The sequence below is a fragment of the Oncorhynchus masou genome, chromosome 22 (assembly GCF_036934945.1).
Source record: "Oncorhynchus masou masou isolate Uvic2021 chromosome 22, UVic_Omas_1.1, whole genome shotgun sequence".
Classification (NCBI taxonomy): Eukaryota; Metazoa; Chordata; class Actinopteri; order Salmoniformes; family Salmonidae; genus Oncorhynchus; species Oncorhynchus masou.
In genome coordinates, this window is record NC_088233.1 from 41,230,742 (window position 1) to 41,249,080 (window position 18,339).

Below are 18,339 nucleotides of genomic sequence, written 5' to 3' on the forward strand. Positions count from 1 at the left end.
GAGACCCAGTTTTGTAGGCTACTGTGGTCTGCAGGATTGTGGTTTTAGATTGTTCTCCTTTTCCACATCCCAGAAAGAGAGAGAGCAGGAGAGAGAGAGAGAGCAGGAGAGAGAGAGAGCAAGAGAGAGAGAGCAGGAGAGAGATCGAGAGAGAGAGCAGGAGAGAGAGAGCAGAAGAGAGAGAGCAGGAGAGAGAGAGCAAGAGAGAGGGAGAGAGAGCAGGAGAGGGAGAGAGAGAGAGCAAGAGAGAGGGAGAGAGAGCAGGAGAGAGGAAAGAGAGAGAGAGCAAGAGAGAGAGAGCAAGAGAGAGAGAGAGAGCAGGAGAGAGAGAGCAGGAGAGAGGGAGAGCAAGAGAGAGGGAGAGAGAGCAGGAGAGAGAGAGCAAGAGAGAGGGAGAGCGAGCAGGAGAGAGGGAGAGCGAGCAGGAGAGAGGGAGAGAGAGCAGGAGAGAGAGAGCAGGAGAGAGGGAGAGCAGGAGAGAGAGAGAACAGGAGAGAGAGAGCAGGAGAGAGAGCAGGAGAGAGAGCAGGAGGGAGAGAGAGAGAGCAGGAGAGAGAGCGAGAGAGCAAGAGAGAGAGCAAGAGAGAGGGAGAGAGAGCAGGAGAGAGAGAGAGAGCAGGAGAGAGGGAGAGTGAGCAGGCCAGAGGGAGAGAGAGCAGGAGAGAGGGAGAGAGCAGGAGAGAGGGAGAGTGAGCAGGCCAGAGGGAGAGAGAGCAGGAGAGAGGGAGAGAGAGCAGTGGCGGTCGGTGACGTTTACGATGGCCTTATTTCTGTTACTGGATATTGGATGACTGTCTTTCAGATTCCATTCACCCAGCTCAATGTAACATTGATAGCTTAAGGCATTATACTTGAATTTGCCCAATACCCATCATGACGTTGCTTCAACTTAACAGGTCGAGAGACAAATTGGAGTAATTAAGGTGACAGACAGTGACACATTCCATACCGCCTTGCACATTCTTGCCTGTATCTAGCTGATCCGAGGTGTAATCATTAGTCAAAGCAAGCGTTTCTATTGGACAAACTCAGGTAAGTCGCACCTCGTTTTATTTGATTCTGTTTAAGAAACGTTTTGCAACAGAATTGGCGGAATGACTACACCCCTGATCACCCGCACACACAGTTCACTTTCATAGGAGCCACATATAGGATCATCACTTTGCTTGTTGTATAATTCCTTCTCGGATCTACGGGCTCTCCTCCTCTCATCTTTTCCTTCACTTGTGGACTTCAGTGCACAACACAACAGCTGTCTATGACCAGTCGCAATAACCTCCTTGAGCAAAACCTTCACACTATAAGCCCTAACCGCTACACAGCAGACATCATTGTCAAAATGTTATCCGTTATAGTCAAAGAATTAGAACTGAAAGGTTAGTAAACCCACAATCCAATCCATGTGTACAATCAGGCAGTACAATGTACAGCAAGCAGTTTAGCAGCTCTGATAGGTTGGAGGACGCCTTCCTGAAGTCATCATAATTACTGTGTAAGTCTATGGAAGGAGGTGAGAACCATGAGCCTCCTAGGTTCTGTATTGAAGTCAACGAACCCAGAAGATGCCGAAAAATATCTGTCCTCTGGCTACACCATGGTGCTCCCCTAGAGGGTGCTGTTGAGGCCACTGTAAACCATTGTAAAACAGTGTGTTTTAATCTGGTGACGTGAATATATTTAGTATAGTTTTATCTAAAAATGATACATTTTTGACTGTTCCACTATTAAAAAGGTTCTGAAATACACTGAGTAGGATGGTCCTCCCCTTCCTCCTCTGAGAAACCTTCACTGATAGAGAGACGGCGAGGAGAGAAGGAAAGCAGATAACCTCACATTAACATCTGCCTTGAGGTCCTACTGATTAAACCCTGGTGCAGCACGTCCACCCATCCAACCAAACACTTGCCTTGTTTCCCTTGGGTAAACAGCACAATGATTGGTGCTCTTTACATAACCCCCCACCCCCCTGCATTGACACACTACAAAAGGATTTATCTAGCACTGTAACTGTGTTTGACTTCTTTTCCGGGGCCCTGCTGCACACATTACTTGTCTTTCATTCGGGCATGGCCAGACGCACGGCTCGGGTCTATTGGTCACTTCCTGTAGGAAAGAGAAAGAGGTGAAGCTGAAAGGTTAAAGTGGAGCCCACTGACCCATATGATAAACAGCCAGGACCATTCATGCCTACTCCGTCATTTCTGAGCCCTCACTCACAACGTTCAAACAACCAGAGAGCCAGAGAACTAACCCCCCCATCGCCTGACCCCCATCCACGCAATCCACCCACACCAGCTAAGCTCCCAGTCTCTCAGTCCAGACCCCCCCCCCCATCTCTCCTATCACTGTGAAGGAGAGAGAGGTCAACATAACTCTTTCCCCCATGAATGCAACGGAAGTTTATATTGCCATTGGAAAAGGAGAGAGAGAACAAGTCATCTTGGGTGAGTTTAGATGAGCAATTATCCTTTTCAACACACAGAAAGGCTTTACCCCCCCCCTCCCCACACACACCCCACACACCCCCCCCCCCTCCCCCATACACACACACACACACACACACACACACACACACACATATTTCTACTCCAAACAGCCCAGGGAGTACAGCAACATTTGGACTAAATGGGTAAATGTCAATCTGTCACAATATCATGCCATTGGAATGTGTTATCTTTACCAGGTACTATTTTTAACTTGGTTGACTTTTAACCATCCAAGTTGAACATTTTGTGTTGGAAACAAAAGGTAAAACGTTTCATCTGGAGATCAGTTTCCAAATGTTATTACATTGTAATGCTTAGAAATTAGCATGAGAGTTATGGCCGGTGGATATTGCATTTTGAAGGACAGGCTGCATGACTGTTTAGTTTATGGTTGTAACAACTTGTAATTTACCAAGATGTGGTGACATCACAGTGTCACGGCTCTTTACACACACAATAAGTAATTCTACATGTAAGCTGTTGTGATGGAAAACAAGCTGTAACCAGGGCAACAAATACCGGTTTCTACTTTCGTAACCCTATGATACTCAGCAAACTTCTTAATATGGTTAAATGTTAACAGTACATTTCAAATAGGTTTTTGGGTTGGTGCAGGGTTTGGGTTGGTGAAAGGGGCAGGGCCCACCCCCATCTACTATAACAAATAGGACCAATCCCACAGCATATGGAAACAAGTCAAAACACAGCAGGGCTTTCATCTGAAATGTACACAACCCTTCCAACACCCCCAACCTCTACACACACACACACACACACACACACACACACACACACACACACACACACACACACACACACACACACACACACACACACACACACACACACACACACACACACACACACACACACACACACACACACACACACACACACACACACACACACACACACACACTTTTTACTACAATTAATCAACAGCCAGCCAGCCAGCCAGCCACTGTGTTGTGGCATGTCACTAGGATGTTTACTTGGAGCCTCCTCTCTACTCTGCTCTGTGGTAGGCAGTCAGCGTGGCTTCTGTCTGGGGCATCCCACATTTACATTCCACCCAGCCATCCTAGACAGGTAGAGAACAGGTAGGTGTATCAATGTTTGTATCCCAGGCTGATTTATCCTCTTTCTCTTACCAGCAGAACAGTGTTTGCCTCCCAAATGACACTGTACTCTCGATATAGTTCATTACTTTTCACACTCTGGGCCCTGGTTAAAGGTACTGCACTATATAGGTCTCTGGTTAAAGGTACTGCACTAGATAGGGCCCTGGTTAAAGGTACTGCACTATATAGGTCTCTGGTTAAAGGTACTGCACTATATAGGTCTCTGGTTAAAGGTACTGCACTATATAGGTCTCTGGTTAAAGGTACTGCACTATATAGGTCTCTGGTTAAAGGTACTGCACTATATAGGTCTCTGGTTAAAGGTACTGCACTATATAGGTCTCTGGTTAAAGGTACTGCACTATATAGGTCTCTGGTTAAAGGTACTGCACTATATAGGGCCCTGGTTAAAGGTACTGCACTATATAGGGCCCTGGTTAAAGGTACTGCACTATATAGGGCCCTGGTTAAAGGTACTGCACTATATAGGGCCCTGGTTAAAGGTACTGCACTATATAGGGCCCTGGTGAAAGGTACAGCGCTATATAGGTCCCTGGTTAAAGGTACTACACTATATAGGGCCCTCAAACTCAACTCTGGACCTCGAAGCCAGTTGCACAGCAAAACAAAACAAAAATCCCTCTCATCAGGGAGTGATTTAGACCTGGGACACCAGGTGGATGCAGGGTCAGTGTTGAATACCCATGACATAGGGGATAGGGTACTCCATGCTCTCCTCATTCCCTCTACTCTGCTCTCAGAGGACCGTTTTCTGACGTCCTTACTCTCCTCAATGTAGAGAAATGGGAGGTATGCGGAGTGTTTACAGTTCATTTCTCCAGTTGGCAACTCAAATAGGCTCTGTGTTTTGCTTTGCCTCTTCAACCCCTGCTAGAAAAACAAAAGAGCAGACATTATGGCCTAGGAGCTATGAACAGCTCTTTCAAAAAAAAAACACATCAAAGTCTCACTACTCTGACTATTATCACATGAGGCTGTTTTCATTAACTCCTGTTGTGGAGTTGGTGGTTGTCGTGTGTGTACTGTCTGTCTGTGAACGTGTATCAACAGAAATGTGTGTACTGTCTGTCGGTGAACGTGTATCAACAGAAATGTCTGTACTGTCTGTCGGTGAACGTGTATCAACAGAAATGTGTGTACTGTCTGTCGGTGAACGTGTATCAACAGAAATGTGTGTACTGTCTGTCGGTGAACGTGTATCAACAGAAATGTCTGTACCGTCTGTCGGTGAACGTGTATCAACAGAAATGTCTGTACTGTCTGTCGGTGAACGTGTATCAACAGAAATGTGTGTACTGTCTGTCGGTGAACGTGTATCAACAGAAATGTGTGTACCGTCTGTCGGTGAACGTGTATCAACAGAAATGTGTGTGCTGTCTGTCGGTGAACATGTATCAACAGAAATGTGTGTACTGTCTGTCGGTGAACGTGTATCAACAGAAATGTGTGTGCAATTTCTCAACTTTTGCCTGAAGTGTTGACTTTCTCAAGATCAACTCAAGATCGACCAAGAATCATGTCTCATAGGAGGACTTGGAGTAATGAAACAATAATAACAATACAATACAATACAATACAATAACAATACAATACATACTTGAAGCTGCTCATTCTATTCTCCTGGCTGGTTAGTCGTCACAATCCATAATGATGTGTGATGTAACTGTATATAGGCTTACAATACATAGACAATGTCAGGGGTCTGCCATGAAGTGCTATATTCCCTACCGCTCTTTGCAACCATCCTCCCAGGATGCATTGTGGATGGAGCCCGTTGCAGATGAAGACAGGAGCCCTTATTTACTGTCCAGATGAGGATGCTGGGCCGTAGAGCCGAGTGGGGGAAGGGCGGAAGGCGGTGGGAGACTTACTGGCACATTGGCCTGTTTTCGGGAAGCACCATCTCTGGATCACTGTGATAAGAACACAGAGACGGAGGGGGCTCATTTGCAGAACAATCACAGCATGCTTAGCATCACGAAGCTAAGCCAGTCAGAACACTACTGAATAGGCTGACACCATTGAAACTGAAGGGCTTACGTCAGTTTGCTGTGGGTTTTATGTTTCATATATTGTAGACATAACTAACTCTACTAACTCTTTTTTTTTAGAAAACGCCATGGGGAACAAAATCACAAACACATGCACTCACTGACACACGCACACGCACATGCACACACACACACACACACACACACACACACACACACACACACACACACACACACACACACACACACACACACACACACACACACACACACACACACACACACACACACACACACACACACACACACACACACACAGAAAAACAAGGTGCTCAATCTATCTCTGAAAGTGAGCATAGGAGTGCATATTTATTGGCGTAGCGTGCCTGGACCAGCCACAGTAAAGCTGAGATAAGGCAGTAAAGTGTGTCAGCTGAGAATTACAGTAATGTGTCATCAGTGAGATTATAGACCTGGGACTATCTCACACTCTACTCATTACTCCAACACAGAGAGGACGACTGTCTGTGTGTGTGTGTGTGTGTGTGTGTGTGTGTGTGTGTGTGTGTGTGTGTGTGTGTGTGTGTGTGTGTGTGTGTGTGTGTGTGTGTGTGTGTGTGTGTGTGTGTGTGTGTGTGTGTGTGTGTGCGTATGTGTGTGTGCGTGAGTGTGTGTAGGCACACACTTGCATGCATGCATTTTGTTGTGTGGGCATGCGTGTGTGCACAGCCAAAATCAAAGAACTGAAAAATATTGGCACACAAGTCAATTGTTGAGGCATGAGCAAAACAAACTCTGTTTTTAGAAAACTCTCTCACGTGATAAGCACTGGAGCGCACTGGAGTGTTTGAGGCCCTCAAATGAACCATCTGCCATGCCTCTTCATATCCCATCTTCCTATCTGATCCCTGATCCATGCTCCAGCAGCCATGACTGATTGACTTCTCCCAGGGTATTTTTCCCCACCCGTCCGTCCACCCATTCCTGACTCATTCACGCCAGTCTTCCCCGCTCCAATGTCTGTTGGCATCCGCCCTGGACATCCTTCCCTGAGATCCCTGTCTCCACAGTCAGGAGACCATGGAGGAATTAGGGCAACAACAAGCCTCCCAGCATTCCCCAAACATCCTTCTCAGTTTCGCTAGAATGAGAGTCAAAACAGTGATGTTGACATACATGTTGGTAGACGGTAGAGGACACCTGCACTGTGGGTCATTTGGGTCTCCAGGGCATTACTGTAGTATCTGTGATGGGAGAGAGTAGAGGACACCTACACTGTGGGTCATTTGGGTCTCCAGGGCATTACTGTAGTATCTGTGATGGGAGAGAGTAGAGGACACCTACACTGTGGGTCATTTGGGTCTCCAGGGCATTACTGTAGTATCTGTGATGGGAGAGAGTAGAGGACACCTGCACTGGGGGTCATTTGGGTCTCCAGGGCATTACTGTAGTATCTGTGATGGGAGAGAGTAGAGGACACCTGCACTGGGGGTCATTTGGGTCTCCAGGGCATTACTGTAGTATCTGTGATGGGAGAGAGTAGAGGACACCTGCACTGGGGGTCATTTGGGTCTCCAGGGCATTACTGTAGTATCTGTGATGGGAGAGAGTTGTGTGTCAGTATCTGAAAAGTCTACTGTACTTTTAATGTACTTCTTATTGTTCATGGTAGTCAGACCTGGGTTCAAATACATGTGTACTTGATTACTTGATTATTTGTCATTTAAATACTTGTTATTCTGTGTATTTGAGTATTTTCAAATAATGTGGCCTGAATCAACTACTTCTATTTGAAAGTATTTGAAAGTATTTTCAGATAATTCGCTACAAATAGCCTACTATTTCAAAGTATTTTCAAATACTTATTTCCAATTAAATCATTTCAAATATCAAACAGACCTTTTGAATGTGTATAACTTTAAATATTTGTGTAAATAATGTGCTAATACTTTCCAAATGTATTTCCAAATACTGTACATTCCAGCATTCAACTGAAATATAAAAGACTTAGTATTTGAACCCAGGTCTGATGGTAGTCGGTGAAATGTTCACAGGACAGACAAGCAACATTTACTATAGTAATTATAGTAATGCTATAATGCTAAATGAACAATGGCATCATCTCTGGTCCAATCTCATGTCTACAATGATAGGCTAATACTAGGGTTGCAAAGCTACCGGTAGTTTACCAAAGTTACTGAAATCTTTGGTCATTTTGGTCATTAACAGAAAGTCTACAGCAATCTATCATGACTTTGGTCATTTATACATGAATAACTTAAGAAAAAGTTTTATTCATATATATTATATATATTCTTATATCCGTCCATATTGTCCATGAGTATCTAGTAGATAAACCACATTATTCAAGAGAAAAAAGCATAATTTTACATGTGATAAAGCCACACAGATGGCCAGAGATAATTACAGACACCTGTGATAATCTGAAGTACCCAAAAGGGCCACTAGATGTCTTGTGATAGATTACATAAAATCCTTGAAAGATAAAACATTCTGGTAGTTTACTAATAAACTTTAAAAGTTTCCAGTAATATACCCTCCCTTTACAACCCTAGCTAATACCATGGATGCTTCGTTTGGATACTTTAGGACGGTAAATGAAATTGACCTTACGTAGGTTTTTAGTCCTATTTACACCCTGTTTGTGTGTTTACGAGATGGCGGCTGCTCGCTCACCGGATTCCCAAATCACACATTAACATGTAATACTAGTATCTTCAAAGATGAAAACATGTTACTTTTATCTGACACTCACTCAACAATAATGTCCCCAAAACATCAACATAGCGTCCCCTTAATGTTCCCATAACATCAATATAATGTCCCCATAACGTTCCCCCGTTCCCATAACATCCATATAATGGTTCCATAAAACGTCCCCATAATGCTTCCATAACATCAATATAACGTGCCCATAACGTTCCCCCGTTCCCATAACATCCCCATAGTGGTCCCATAAAACGTCCCCATAATGCTTCCATAACATCAATATAACATGCCCATAGTGTTCCCATAACATCAATGTAACATCCCCGTAGTGTTCCCATAACATCAATATAATGTCACGATAACGTTCCCTCGTTCCCAAAACATCCCCGTAGTGTTCCCATAACATCAATGTAACATTCAGATAATGTTCCCAGAACATCAGTACAGCATTCCCATATTGTTCACATAAAACCAATATATGGTGCGTGCGAGCCTGCGTGCATGTGTTTGCAAACCCCAAGTAATACATCACGGATCCCATCTAACTTCAGGCCATCTGTCTCTGCCACTAGAAATGATAGGGTAAACAGTGATAAATTATTTCTCTGCTTGTGATCTCGGGGCAACTTTATTCCCCCTCCGCAACCATATGTGACCTCCGTCTTCTTCCTAATGCTGCCTTCCTCCTCTTTACTCTGCTTTAATCTTTGTCCAAATTCACCAGTTCCTCACCCATTCTTCCTGTGGTGGGTTTTGTGTGGTGGTTGTAGCCTTGCGTGCCGCCCTCTCCCTGGGATGGGTCAGATAGCCTAGCATGTGGCCCCCTCCCTGGGATGGGTCCGATAGCCTAGCGTGTGGCCCCCTCCCTGGGATGGGTCCGATAGCCTAGCGTGTGGCTCCCTCCCTGGGAAGGGTCCGATAGCCTAGCGTGTGTCTCCCTCCCTGGGATGGGTTCGATAGCCTAGCGTGTGGCTCCCTCCCTGGGATGGGTCCGATAGCCTAGCGTGTGGCCCCCTCCCTGGGAAGGGTCCGATAGCCTAGCGTGTGGCCCCCTCCCTGGGATGGGTCGGATCCCGGAAGCCCCTATGGGCACCAGATGGGGAGGATGACAGGGGAAATGAGTGCTCCGCTCCCTAACCAAGACCATGTGACATCCAAGGGGGAAACAGTTATGTCATCCACAGACTCCAAGCCATCACCTCCCTGTTTATGTTGAATACGTTTGGGACAAACTGTTACTGATCAGAGGCTGAATGAATCTAAAGATGTAGTTTGTTTGGGGTAATACAGTGAGATATTGTACACACATAGGCTATGAATACTGCTCACACACATGCACATTGCATTCACATACACACATGCACGCCGCACACACTCACAGGCTTTTATTGGCCATCATAAATACCTGTGCCAGTGGGTTAAAGAGGGAGAGTTCTGCCGGGGAGAAGCAACTGTGTGCCAGCTGTGATAAGCTCCATTATTGGGGAATGAGGGTGTTGTGGGGGGGTTACCTGGCCATGGGCAGACTCCTCTCCATCTCCCTTCTTGGCATGCATGGAATCCCTTTGTATACAACCTCTCTCTCTCTCTGTTCTCTCTCTCTTCTCTCTCTATTTCTCTTTCTCTTCTCTCTCTCTCTTTTCTCTTTTTTCTCTCTGTTTCTCTCTCTTTTCTCTTTCCTCTCTCTCTCTCTCTCTCTCTCGCTCTCTCAGAAGACAGCCCATTTAAAGCTTTCTGGGCTAAAACTTCCATTCCAGAGTTCAGTGATCACAGCCAAGCCTGGCATTTAATTGTTCACCAGTTGACCCTGTTGCTTTGGATTACAGCGGTCCACACGTGCTGGACAGGCCCACTGCTGTTATGCCTGGTCCACTGAGGCCAGTGAGACTCACAAACCAACCGCCCTGCCCTACAATACTCTGGCTGTTGGACGGAGTATGTTTTCACTTAAATTAAAACCCTCCGTCTCCATGCCCCTGCCGCCCTCTTGTCGCTCAATCAATGTTCACGTTGTGTGCCAATTTCTCTGAAATGAGAGGCCCAAGGCGATCTACGGGCTACAAGCCTCCTTTGATTTATTATTCCATGACAGATCTGGACTACAAACACATGAAACACACAACTCACAAACACAGCTGCACACGCAGATGCATTGTCAAGCCAGGTCTCAAATGAATTGGTCAATTGTTGCTAATTATGAGATATATATTCTTCTCCCCAAAAGGACGGGCAATCTGGCATTAGGCTTTCCCGGACAGGGTAGAGACCTGCTGCCTGCATTGCGACCCGCTGCAACCCAGACGGACATACCTTCCGGATGAAATGGCTGGCCCTTCTTTCCACATGTTGCCCCTAAAGTCAGTTACACTCACAGACAAAAGCTCCCTCTGTTGCATTTCAAAATACTGTCCATTCTGAAAAACGAAACCGGCTTTTTAAAAAGCATCCAGATGTCTACAGGACCGTCTGAGAGTCATTTTCGACTATAACTGTGGCCGTTCAGTCGGCTCGGTCGGGAAATAGTCATGTTATTAAAGCTAGGGTTAGGGTTATTTTTGGCTTCCGTTGATTCCCATGTCTTCTAGCCACAACAGAGATTGCGCGCGTGAGAGGTGGAATACATTGCCTGAACAATGGAGCGCGTTTTGGTTCTTGGTTCAGCCATGTTAGTTATGTATGCTTCTCTAACAGTGTGAGTGTTAACAGAGGATGTGTGGATAACAGGGGTTGTGTTCCGTCCTCGACCTCCTCCGTTTTCCCTGGTGGGGGAAGGGGGGGTCCATTGGGGCTGTTAATTGGGTGTAATTGGTCCAGTGTTCCTGTGTAATGAGCCGTGACAGGCTGAGACTACTCCATGCTCTGTCGCCCTGCAGTTGGGACACGTGTCAATCTCAGTCACGTGTCCCAACTGACCGACCGGTATCATAGCCAAGCTGCTCTGAGAAATGTGTAAAGATGTGATGTTGACTGAGTTAACAGCCATGCATTTGAATTGGACAACACTCCACAGGTGTTCGGTGACGTGCAAGTCCACCACGGGGTTCACAATATTCTTCCTGCTTTTCTAAGATTCAAATGTGCAATTGGTAAATTGTCTAAAAAAGTAGTAAAAGAACATGACCTGCTGTTTTGAAGTATTGTTATGGAAGAAAGCGGTGAAAGGTGCGTAGAATATAGTAACAGAAAGTACTGTCACGCCCTGGTCAAAGTATTTTGTGTTTGTCTTCATTTATTTGGTCATGCCAGGGTGTGGCATGGGTTTTTGTATGTAGTGTGTTTGTATTGGGATTTACATTACATTTACATTTAAGTCATTTAGCAGACGCTCTTATCCAGAGCGACTTACAAATTGGGATTGTAGCTTAGTGGGGTGTTCTAGTTAAGTCTATGGCTGTCTGAAGTGGCTCTCAATCAGAGGCAGGTGCTTATCGTTGTCTCTGATTGGGAACCATATTTAGGCAGCCATATTCTTTGAGTGTTTCGTGGGTGATTGTCCTTAGTGTCCTTAGTGCCCTTAGTGCCCTTAGTGTCCTTTTGCCCTTAGTGTCCTTTTGCCCTTAGTGTCCTTTTGCCCTTGTTCTGTGTTAGTTTACACAAGTATAGGCTGTTTCGGTTTTCGTTAGGTTCATTACGTTTATTGTTTTGTAGTGTTTGTGTTTAGTGTGTTTGTCATTAAACATGAATCGTAATCAACACGCCACATTTTGGTCCGACTCTCCTACCCACATAGAAAACCGTAACAAGTACATTGTGTTCCCGATATTTAAAAAGCTGGTGTTTTTGGATCATGCATTGCCTTTATCTCATCATGGATCTTTTCTCTGTTCAGGATCTGTGGGGCCTGGGTTAGGCCTCCATCTTAACCAGGTCTAAAGTAAACCCAAACGACTGTAAGCTATCATACCGTTATGACACTGAGGGTCGCCACCATGGACATGTACAATAACAAGATGACAGGTAGTTGGCAGAGCTGCTGTGTGAAAATCAATACTCACTGACCAGAGCACCCACTGATGGGAGTGGCCATTTGTATTGTATTGTATTGTATTTGTGTAGAGTATTGTATAGTAAAACAATTATAATATACAACAAAAAACTACAACTTTTGTACTGAAACTTTTGGTGCATGCCTGTCTGGTAAACTATTCTAACAGCATCAACTGCCAGAATGATGTGTCAATAAGAACAACTAACAGCAGTATTGTTGCATCTTAGTCAGACCACAGTGTTACTCTAAAACCCTTTGCTATAACCTACGCCCTAATTGGTGTAGAGGGCGGGACTGGGAGCAGCCAGAAAACATCAGCACCTCTCATCAGCTAAACCCACCCCGTTACGCTGGTCCCCACCCCCTGGCCCAGCTGCCCAGGTATCACTCAACACATCACTACTTTATCCCCCTTTAATTTGGGTTTATTGCCGACCTGGAATGCCTGGTATGTCCAGAGGCACACCCTTCACTTCCACACAACTAGACCAAAAACTAAGAGCGCAAGCCAGAGCTCGCTCTAGGTCTTCATCTTTCCACAGGGGAGGGGACGTTGGCTCGTCAGCGTAATGGCTGGCCCCGCTCGCTACAGGCAGACATGGTCAGATAGGGTTCTACCAATCTGCCATCCACCCTGTCACTGAACAAACCAAAACCACAAGGCTGCCTGTGAATTCCAATAGGTAGTACCTCTAGGCGAAACTCAGCTCCCAGTCTCCCACGCTCCCTGCTCTCCCCCGCCTCCTCACCTCTCCTCCCTCCTCCTCACCTCTCCTCCCTCCTCCTCACCTCTCCTCCTCACCTCTCCTCCCTCCTCCTCACCTCTCCTCCCTCCTCCTCACCTCTCCTCCCCTCCCGCCTCCTCACCTCTCCTCCCGCCTCCTCACCTCTCCTCCCTCCTCCTCACCTCTCTCCCTCCTCCTCACCTCTCCTCCCTCCTCCTCACCTCTCCTCCCTCCTCCTCACCTCTCCTCCCTCCTCCTCACCTCTCCTCCTCTCCTCCCCTCCCGCCTCCTCACCTCTCCTCCCCTCCCGCCTCCTCACCTCTCCTCCCTCCTCCTCACCTCTCCTCCCGCCTCCTCACCTCTCCTCCCTCCTCCTCACCCACCTAACTCGCATTTGTCAAAGGCTGGCACTCTGGAATCATGTTGCCCGTTTGAAATATGAATGTAGCGCCAGTCCAGCTTGAAGAAAAGGCCCATTCTTGTCTTTCTTTTTCCCACCTGGCTGATGCGAGTGTCAGTCAGCTGTAGCCACGGGGCAGAACTTGAGCCTGCAGGCGGTCGCAGCCAGGGAAACTGTGTCAGGATCTGAGCAGCCCCTGTAAATGTGGCCTAGCCTAGTGTAGCCTATCATTAATGTCATACAGGCCCATGCCAATGTGACCTAGCATAGCCTAGCTTTAGCCCCATGCAGCCCCTCGGGAATGTCTAATTGAGCCAAGTGGTGTTGAGATGATGGATTTTCCTCCACTCTGAAGACCCTCGGCTCACCTCCACTGGTCTGCCTCATGAGACTAGACGGAGGTCCCCTTTCACCCTGTCTCAGAGGGAATTTAAAAGACAAACATATGGCTACATACCGAGGCAGCTCGGAAATTTGCTATCCTAATAACGGGCCATTCGGCTAAACAAACGCCAAGGCAGAGAAAACACCCCCTTGTTTTCAAAGACAAAGACACACACTCTTTCTCCCTCTTCTGTTTACTGTCTGGTGGAGTGTGTGTCTAAGTGCAGACTAGAGATATGGGCTGTGTCCCCAAGTGGCACCCCATTCCCTACATAAGGCAGTACTTTTAAACCAGAGCACCATGGGCCATGGTCAAAAGTGGGCCACTAAATAGGGAGCTTCGACGCAGCTATGGACTCTGTCTCAGGAGAGTGAGACCCATTCCATTTAGTCAAACATCCTTCCCTATCAGACACAGAGAGATAGAGTTGTAGGTTGTTTTGTACCACTACCAGACAGCCATGGTTCATTCACGGCCACTTATATAATGCCACTATATAATGTCAGTAGCAACAAGGATGGGTGCCAAGAATGTACATCTCCAATTGACTTGATTGGGGCTAATGCAAGCGAAAACATGGTCGTGCTTTCAAACGGGAAGTGACAGCCATGTGAAACCCTCGTGAGACCAAAAAAGTGCTCAGCTTCATCTTTTTTTAATCTTTTTGATCTTTCAAGGAACTGTTGTGAGATAACTCAAGCCAACAAACCTCCAGTCCTTTATGTGCAGTATCACTGAGCTGTGTTTGAGTGTGTGTGTGCGTGCGTGTGTGTGTGCATGTGTGCGTGTGCGTGTGTGCGTGTGCTCGCGCGTGTGTGTGTGTGTATGTGTGTGCGTGTGTGAGTGCGTGCGTGTGTGTTTGTGTGCCTGCGTACATAACTGCATGCCTGCCTATGATGTGTGCCTGTGTGTAAATGTACATGCCAGCGTGCAGTGTGTAGACGTTGTCCTCACATCACCTCTGAGCATAAGGAGGAGCAGTGCCTTCACTCTGCCTGCTGACGCTGAAAACTGCCACTTCAGTGGGATTACCCAAGTCTGTCATTAGGCAGCATGGCATGAGCCTGCTGTTGAACCATTAGGAGAAGACCTACAGAGTACTGCCAAGAGCAGCACTGCGACGAGGACACACAGAGACCAAGAGAGGCCTACGTGTGTGTTGGGGGGGATGTGTGTGTGTGAGTGTGTGTGTATGAGACCCCGTGGATACAGAATACACAGTTCAGCTGCCATCTAAAAGTAATTTCCTCTTACCATTCCCATTTCATCCATTAACAAGACCACTCATGCAGCTTTGAGTGACAGGCAGCCTTTCGGGTTCAACCTTTAGTACAGCACAGCATTTCAAAATGTTTCACAGATATCGAAAATATGGACGGACGCACTTGTGACGCAAGCAGGCCCTGAACGGTAGGGTGGCTGGTGGCTGAATTACAGGCTGGGTAGAAGAAAGAGGGAAGCCACGGCCGCTAGCTAAACCACCTCATTAGATGGCGGTAACTGCATTTAGCCGGCATTTCCCCCTCACACGTCCAGAGAAGCCGCATGGCGATTAGATCACATCCATCACAGGGGCCAGCCAGCCTTTCCTCGTTGGTAACTACATGTACTGTAATGACCAGCAGAAAGAAACTATCTGGCTGGAGACTCTATTCAATCCCAAGCAATAGCCAGGTCTCCAGGGGACGATAAAAACAACATTCTATTCACGTGATTCTGTGAGACTGCATGCATGTTTGAGTTTAGGTGTAGATGGAGTTTTATTTAGTTTCACGGTTTAATCGTCGTCTTGTTGATTTTGCCAATCCAAACATGCATTCTTGTAGCCTTGAGAATGATTTTTTTTTTACTTACCTTGGAAAAAACAATAGAACAGATATTTGAATCTCTGAGACGAGACCATTTTATATCAAAAACTTTTTCACAGCAAAATGCTGCTCCAAGACTTAGAAATCTGGTAAATGAATGAGAATGAGTTCTTTAATTCCCCCATGGACTTGGCTAGTAGAGTGGAATACCATGGCAGAAAAGCGTGCAAGGCCTGGATTAATTATTGCAATATCTGCAGCAAAGCAGGACAAATTTGCCGCACACTTCATTTGATTTTACTACCTTGCATCTCAAGAGGTGTGTAACTGAATTTACCACAGTCAAGGGAATTCTTTACACATTTACTGAATGTCTGTAGTCAGTGATTTTACTTTTACTTGGGGCGATGATTGCCTCTGCCAAGATTTCACTGTTGCTAGGGTGGAGAAATCCTCTTTAACGACCCAGCGATAGTTGAGAACTGTTAGCATACTGTTCTTTTGAATGACGTGGGTATGTTGGAGTGTGCAAGTCTATTTTAGTTTGGGTGCACAAAGCACACTACACAGTACAGAGTAATCAAATAATCATGTACGGTTAACTGACCGCCGGTCCGTCTGGTCTGTAACACGTGGGTGACATGTACACTGTATGTAACTACGAGTAGCGGAGGTCAGTGATGCTGCAGCGACTCAGTCAGTCAGTGAGTAAGAGGAGACAGAAGAAGTGGGCCAGACAACCCCACAGCAGACACCCACCTACCTACCCGTCTGGACCAAAAGCTGTGTGTGTGTGTGTGTGTGTGTGTGTGTGTGTGTGTGTGTGTGTGTGTGTGTGTGTGTGTGTGTGTGTGTGTGTGTGTGTGTGTGTGTGTGTGTGTGTGTGTGTGTGTGTGTGTGTGTGTGTGTGTGTGTGAGAGAGAGAAACAGACAGACAGACAGACAGACAGACAGACAGACAGACAGACAGACAGACAGACAGACAGACAGACAGACAGACAGACAGAGAACATGAGAGAGAGCGTGAGAGAGAGAGAGAGAGGGGGAGAGACAGAGAGAAGGAGAGAGACAGAGAGAGAGGAAGAAAGCGAGAGAGAGAGGGGGAGAGACAGAGAGAGGAAGAAAGCGAGAGAGAGAGGGGGAGAGACAGAGAGACAGAGAGAGAGGAAGAAAGAGAGAGAGAGGGGGAGAGACAGAGAGACAGAGAGAGAGGAAGAAAGAGAGAGAGAGGGGGAGAGACAGAGAGAAAACCAGAGAGAGGGAACCCTCGTTCCCCCAGAGATGGGCCCCAGCCTGGGGGAAAGATCAATAAATCTTCATCCTTAGAAGCACGCAGGTTTGTTCAGGTGGCCCTCTCCATCACCCCACAGTTCCTCCTGCCTGTCTGCCACCTCTGTTCCAGACCAGGACCCAGAACTACTGCTCCAAACGATAAAAACCTCCCTGAGAGAAAACGTGTCTGACGAAAGGAATGCACTGCTTGTTTTACAGGTTTCCTCCTATCTGCAGGGGAGCTTCATGGGGAAAAGAAGTGACATGTGCTCGGAAACATTTGATCATTCAGTGTTTAGTGAAGTTAGCATACGTTTGGGTTGTGATGAATCTTATCGCTTCTGTTAAGGTTTCTTCCTTTTTTCCCCTTGATGAACTTGATCGTCTGTTGAGTCTGTCGAGGTCAGGTGGGGATTTGTCAGTGCATGACACTGGATCCAGAGACTGCCCCCCCCAAGGCTTTTCTCCAGAGGCTTTGACTGACAGAAGCAGACAACACATAGAAAGACAGGCAGTAAGGAATATGAAATGAGCAAATGGAGAAAACAGACATATGGCTACAACTGTACACACATCTACATATCACAATAGTGCACGCGCACGCACACACATCGAGCGAACACACACAAAACATGCAACATACTTGACCACTCTGTCTCACATGTTAGTCAGAGCGCCTGGGCCATGCAGACCGGATCCATTTGTCTTCTTCCAGTTGGTTTGACTGGGGATTTCTTTTCCTCAAACCTCCAGAGGGAGGTCAATGTCCAAGGCCCCCTGTCGCTGCTCCATATTCGTGAAATGCCCCATTAATTTGGACCTGTCGGTGTATAATGAGTCTCAGGCCGGCTCTGCTTTATTGCTCTGTCTCCAACTAGGTCACTCAAACACACCCAACCCTTGATTTCATTGTGTCATTTAGATGTGCTCTCTCCCGCTCTTCACCACAAAGGTAGATCTTCACCGGCATCGGATCAGACAAGGCTGGACCGTCTCTCTCTCTCTTTCTGAAGAAGCCTGTTTGCAGATGTGGGAATTAGAAAACGCTCTTATATGAGACAGAGAGCGTTTTTCATGTGGGTGTCATTTGGCTGGCAGACAGACAGTGCCGTTGTGAAGGGAATCATTATACTGATAGAGAGGATATTACTATGGACTGGTGCATAGTAATGTACTTCCCATGGGCTGTCATTGGCCGATGTGTTGCAGATGGATGGCTATTGGTGGAGGACAGAACAAAGGAAGTTCAGACGTTTCTGTATATTCAGGAACGATGACACTAAGGAGTTCAGAGGGGATACCAAAGCCTTTGTCCAATGGAGTTGGAGTCTCCTACAGTACATGGAACTACCGTATAGGTTAACTACCATAAAAACTATCGACCTTAAAAATGTGGGGCATTGACAGTTGGT